Consider the following 7,370-nt stretch of genomic DNA (forward strand, 5'->3'; position numbering starts at 1 on the left):
AGTCTTGTTTCTACTTATCTAATTGTTCTATTAAGCCTCATTTTATTTCCTATTTAAAATTTTCAACTCTTTCTAATTAAAGTTTTGAATGTTTTAAAATCTTTCTAAATTAAAATTATCCAAGTTTTAAAACATTTCACAGAACTATAATTTTTTTTAATCATTTAGAATTTTTTCTTTTAAAGTTACAGTTTTTTATGTTTTTCGAACGTTCAAAATTTAATCTATGATTTCATAAGTTTTCTCAATCAATCTTTTCTAATAACTTATAACGTTTTTCCTAAACGAAGTCCTTCCAACAGAATCTAGAAAATTTGGGAGTTCGATTTTCTAGAATTCTTGAGATGAGGGATCGCATATTTGGGAGTTTAAGATTTGATCCCAAGAAAAAATGATTTTAATTAATGTTTAAAAAAAATCTCTTTATTAAAAGGATATTCCTATGACAAATTTTGAGAAATTGTACTAATTTCTCACTTTCTTGAGGTGAGAAAATTTTCTTCAGTATAGTCTAATTGATGGAATTCTCTCCACTTATTTTATGAGATCATTGCTTCAAATATTGGAGTAGTTAGGGGTAAAATAAGACATTAATTTTTTAAAGAAATTAAAGAATATTTTCAATTCAAGATTTGAAATTTGGCCACCGTTTTCTAAATGGGTGTTGTGAAGTACTAACACCTTCCTCATACACAAATGACTCCCGAACTCAATTCTAGTTTTCGCATATCATTTTTTTATGATTGTTTACTTTATTTTGGTGTCCAATCATACTCTAAAAATGATTGGTGTCGACTTCTATTTTGTTTAGAAACTAACTCATTTTGAGCTCGTCGACCGCTCCGCATCGTCTCAGGCACGTGGCGACAAGACCAAGAAAGGGTATGGCGCCACATTGTTCAAGCCTTGGAATCGGCCCTTAAAAGAACAATTTCTCTACTTACTATATTTATAGAGAAGGAGTTAATTCCTTCTTGTGTAGCTGTGTTCCCAACTCCTAAATCAAATGAATCCCTAAAATGTTAGACATATTAAGTCGGTGACATAAGCCACTCTCACACCTATGCAAATCAAAGGACCGCCTTTGTAGGCAGGAGTTCACAACTCACTCAGGATTCAGGTCAAGTCACCTATGGTCATCTTGGTGAAATGTAGTCTGAACTAGTAACGGTGTTAATAAGAGAGACTATTCACTTCATGGTCTGGTCTTATACAAACTCTTTGTATAAAATACCCCCGCTCTAATGTCTCGACATGAATGATTAGAATTAGATCATTTGTAGCACTTTAGAATAATTGTGCAACCACAAAGCAGGTCGTATTCATAGTGTCACCAGGATAAACCATTTAGGTTATCATTTAAACATGATCCACTTGTATGTTTCCACATACATGTTTAAGTTATAGAAAATAACATTGGATATGATGTTAGTTTATTGGTTTTGTGGGTTAATCAACTAAATGTTAAATAAAATAAAATACATTATTTTATTAGATAAATAAAATGTTTGTATAATATATACAAATACAAACTACAAGACCACGAGATTTAGGGCATCAACCCCAACAAATTGTTCATTGAGTACTACCTAGAGTTTTCACATGCAAGCTTCTTCAACAGTAATTGTCAGTTGTTTGATAGAGGATTTTAGGTTCATATTTATCTTTATTTTTTTCCTTTTTCTCTATCCCTATCCCGTGAGTACAGTGTTTGAATCAATAGAACATGAGAGGATACATGTTAACATCACAATTTTGAATTAGAAGAGAGATTTCAAGAAATGGCAGATCTATTCACTCTATCAATAACCGAGCCAGATCTGGTGTTTCATTCGTTCTATTCCAAAAGAGATTGTGTATAAGGCTCGTACAAATCTTGGAGTTAATATAAGTTATCAAAAAGCTTGGAGGGCAAAAAGAACATATAATAAGGATATTAAAAGGTAACGCAGTTCAATCGTATACATTGATTTCAAACTTCTTTGATAAATTGGTTGAATCTAACCCAGATATGATTAGTTTTGTATACCAAATTTAAATTCATTTGCAGATAAATGTGGATAGACGAATATCATAGTCTATCTAGATAGACAAATATCACAGTCTATCCAGATGGACAAATATTAGCATCTTTTACAGTTTATCTGTTCTTTTTTGTTGTGCTGATAGAAATGTTTTGTAATAATTATAGGTACATGCACTAATAATTATGAGTGATTAGAGCTAGTTTCTCTAGATGATCATTTATACTTACATATAGAATCGTTGGTCGTCTACCTCTAAAGTTTTTTGTCATCATTTACTGTTTATTACCTTATCGTTTATATATATGATAATCTACAAGATCATGTATCAGTTATTTATTTGTTTATAGGATCGCATATGATGGTCATTTTCGATTGTTTATACTTACATACATGATCAGACGCACATATGCGACGATCGTTAAAAATAATTTACATGATTGTTTATATCTAAGGTCTTTCGTTATCGTTTAGTGTTTATTATTTGATCGTTTATATGTTTGGTAATTTACAAGATCGTGTATCAATTTTATCTTATTCTACACGATCGCATATAATAATTGTTTAATAGAACATTAATCGTGCCCGCGTAGCCGATAATCGCGCGTTTATTGCGATATTTTTGGTATTTTGCATTATGGGTCTGTAAGTTTTCTCTATTTTTAAAAATGTTCTATAGAGTGTAAATAATTTGCTGCTTTATTATATTATTAAAATGATCCCTTTAAAAAATATATATTTTTTTAAATTTTAAGGTTTTTCAATTTAATCCTTATTTTAGTAAATAATACGTGAATTGAAAAAAGGGTTTCTGACCTCTCATTAAAAATTCTAAGAAATACGTAGAAATTATGATTTTTTTTCTTGTGCCGTTTCTTCTTACTCTAATTATTATTATTATAATAACAAAATTTAGCTAGTCTGCTAAATATTAGGAGTCTATTTGGATTTACTTGGTAAGTAATTATAAATATTTAAAAAAAACATTTATAAACACTTTTTTTAAATTTATAAACTCAAATGCAATCTAAAATATATTTTAAATTACGAACAAAATAAGAGATCTTTTCAAAAATATAAAAAATCGGCAAAATATGAATAATTCCAAAAACGGAAAAAGCTTAAAGGTCTACCGTGTAAAATACCAAAAATGTTTCGTCAATAATGCACGCGTAATATATTTGCGATCATTTAGATTTGGTTATTGTTTGATACGCGATTATTTAGATAGGACTATAATTTATACGCGATCGTTTAAATATGGTTAAATATATACGCGATCGTTTAGATATGACTACAATTAATCTTTTCAATTCCATCGTTTTATTTTGTTACACGATCGTTTAATTCTATCGTTTTATTTTGTTATACGATCGAATCTAAATAATTTTTTTTAAAAAAATATTTGGCACATTTAGATTTATTTACACGATCGTTTACATTTGACTACTCCAATCCAAATGATTTTTTTCAAGATTTTTTATACACGATCGTTTTTAACGATCATTTACATTTGACTACTCCAATCTAAATGATATTTTTTCAAGATTCTTTATACACAATCTTTTATTTTTTTTACACGATCGTTTACATTTGGCTACTCCAATCTAGATGATTTTTTTTAAAATTTGGTACACGATCGTTTACATTTGACTACTCCAATCCAAATGATTTTTTTTCAAGATTTTTTATATAGGATCTTTTATTTTTTTTACACGATCGTTTACTTTTTTTTAAACGATCGTTAACATTTGGCTACTACAATCTAAATGATTTTTTTTCAAGATTATTTATACACAATCTTTTATTTTTTTTACATGATCGTTTACATTTGGCTACTCCAATCTAAATGATTTTTTAAAAAAAATTTGGTACACGATCGTTTAGATTTATTTACATGATCGTTTACATTTGGCTACTCCAATCCAAATGATTTTTTTCAAGATTTTTTATACAGGATCTTTTGATCGTTTACTTTTTTAAACGATCATTTACATTTGGCTACTCCAATCTAAATGATTTTTTTTCAAGATTCTTTATACACAATCTTTTATTTTGTTTACACGGTCGTTTACATTTGGCTACTCCAATCTAAATGATTTTTTTTAAAAAAATTTGGTACACAATCGTTTAGATTTATTTCCACATCGTTTACATTTGGTTACTCCAATCCAAATGATTTTTTTTCAAGATTTTTTTTATATAGGATCGTTTGTTTTTTTACATGATCGTTTACTTTTTTAAACGATCGTTTACATTTGGCTACTCCAATCTAAATGATTTTTTTTTTAGATTTGGTACACGATCGTTTATATTTATTTACACGATCGTTTACATTTGGCTACTCCAATCAAAATGATTTTTTTTTCAAGATTTTTTATACAGGATCTTTTATTTTTTTACACGATCGTTTACTTTTTAAACGACCATTTACATTTGGCTACTCCAATCTAAATGATTTTTTTTCAAGATTCTTTATACACAATCTTTTATTTTTTTTACACGATCGTTTACATTTGGCTACTCTAATCTAAATGATTTTTTTTTCAAGATTTTTTATACACGATCTTTTAGATTTTGCTATTTTGTTGTACACAGTCTTATACACATCGTTTAGATTTGATTACCCAAATGTAAACGCGTAAAAAAAAGAGGATGGAAAGAAATCGCAGCGAAAAAAGAAGAGGAAAAGTAAAAAGACGATAGAAAGAAATCGAAGCGAAAAAAATGAAGAGGAAAAGAAGAAAAACGATGGAAAGATTAAACGACATAAATAAAGAATTGAAAAATAAGAAAGATGACGGAAAGAAATTGCAAAAAAGAAAAAGAGAAAATAAGAAAGACGAAATCGTAGGGGAAGACGGGGAAGACGAAATAACAGGAGGAAGACGAATCATGAGGAAGAAACAAAAGATGGAGGACAAACTTAAAACATTTAAAAAATAGCTAACTTTATGGGTTTTGTTATACGGGCCGTAAATAATTTACAGTTTTGTTACATTTATGTAAGTTTCCTTTTGAATAATATAAAGATTTAAACATATGTTTGTAATACATTTTCAAATGTCTAATTTAAAAAGTAAGTTATTATACAGATAAAATTCAAATGTTTGATAGTTATTAAAAATAATTTTTGAATTGTATTTTAAGTAGTTTTTTTTTATTAAAAATGTTAAAATAAAAATAAGTTTCAAAAATATTTTTTTTATTATTTTGAACAGACTATAAATCAAATTTAGAAAAAAAAAAATGCACCAATTTTTACCTAATTATATCTTTATACGTTGGATTTGCATGTTCCCACAAAAGTTATTGTCAATTTAAATCCATAGCTCTTGTATTATTTTCCTTAATCCAAAGTATATTTCCCCTACTTTATTGTGCTCTATGTGCATAATCCAAATTACATTTATGTGCACAAACCCTCGAGTAAAGCTACCATGGCTTAGTTCATATTGGGTTAGCGTTAATATTTGTTTTAATGTATACTTATTTGTGGCAAACACTCCTTATATTTAGTTTTTATTTGTATAATTTTACAAATTTTCGTTATTAGTTTCACTGTATTTTGTCTCTCATTGGACATTCAATAGTTTGTTTATGAAAACTATATCAATTTTTCCATGTATATGGAAGTTGTCTTACTTATATTTATTTCTGTTTTGTGTCCAAATATAATTTATTGACAATGGAAATCATGTGTAAACAATTTAAAATATAATTCTCTGTCAATATAATCATTTTTCTAAGATCTAACAAATTGTCATGATCAAATGTATTTTATTGACAATGTAATGTGTCATAATATATGTAGTTTTGTGATGACAGACAATTGTCACCATATATAACAATTGTTGACTTGAGATTGTCATGTTCAATATAAAAAGTCAAATATATTGTTTGTATGACGGAGTAGAAATGTCAATACTTTTATTTTATAAATTTTCGACGTCGTTAATACTTATGTTGGTAAAAAATATCAAGATCTTGAATCAATTAATAGCAGTAAGAACTGACATGAACACATGACAAATAAGTTTATAATTGTTAGTAATGGTTTATTATACGTTGACAATAAATTATTAAAAAAACAAGCTAGTATGAAACTTATCGGTACGTGTGCATTGTTAATACAAATGCTATTATGCTAATACCTGCACAAATAACCACTACAAGAAATAACATATATACAATAGCTAACGAAAGTCTATAATAGACCATATTTTTTTTAGAGAGTACCTACAACATCAGAATAAATGTTAATTAGAATATTATCCTCGAAAGCTTTCTATTTTTTTCTTTATAAGAGAAAAAATTAAAGTAACTTTCAACTTGTCCTAAATACTCGGTTATCCCAACTCAAAAGACAAATGAAAAAAGAAGAAAGAACTTTATGGATCTATAAGTAAAAAACTGAAAACTTAAAAAATACAAAATTTTTGAGATATAAATTATGAGTGCACATCAAATCTTTTATTAAATCTTGGAATTTAAGTCATAATTCACTTAGAACCAACTTCCTTCTTTTTGGCTTAACTTGCTATCACCTCTGACCTCTAAGAATGCAAATGCAAATCTTTCTACGTGGTATCAAAAAATATTGACTCATTTTAGATGAAATATAGGAGAATAGTCACAAAACAAACATAGGCAAGAATACCGAAAGAAGCTTGAAATACTAAAATTTCAACATATGATTTCTTACATTACAATGGGTCATCTATTTCTTTCCAAACACAATTCCCAAAATAGCAACACTAAGAAAATGAGTGAGGGAGAGAGGAGAGTGTGTTGCAATAAACAAAGGAATGTAAACTTGTTCCTTTCATTTTCACCCTAAACAATCAATGCGCTTTGGTTTCCTTTTGGACCCAAATAAAAATGGAGAGATGGGAATTTTTTTTTTTTTTTTGCATAAGCTTGGGTTTGGTTTTTTCTCCTTTCATTTTTCAGTAGCTCTATCTAAAATGGGAGCTATCCTTAAAAGAAATCCAAAGCAACTGGAGTTGGAAAATGATGTAGAAGAAAGGAAGAAGAAGAGTCTTTGTTCTTACCTTATGAAAATCTTCACTAAGTAGCTTGAAATGTGAATAGCCCTAACTTTTTTTAGCTTTACCTTGTAGGCGATGATGATGCCTGAGCTTCAGCGACGATGGCGATTGGACAAAGACAATGACGACCTCGTTGTCGATTGAACAGAGGGCGGTGTGTGTGTGGCAGTAGTGCTTGAGCAAAATAGACTTGACGTGGGTATCGCAGCCATGTGGTGGTTCAATAATATTATAAACAAAAAATTGGGCTGCTGTTTATAAAACCTAAAAACCCAGTTTTTATTTTCCATCTTTT

This window comes from Cucumis melo, chromosome 3, assembly GCF_025177605.1.
Source record: "Cucumis melo cultivar AY chromosome 3, USDA_Cmelo_AY_1.0, whole genome shotgun sequence".
Lineage (NCBI taxonomy): Eukaryota > Viridiplantae > Streptophyta > Magnoliopsida > Cucurbitales > Cucurbitaceae > Cucumis > Cucumis melo.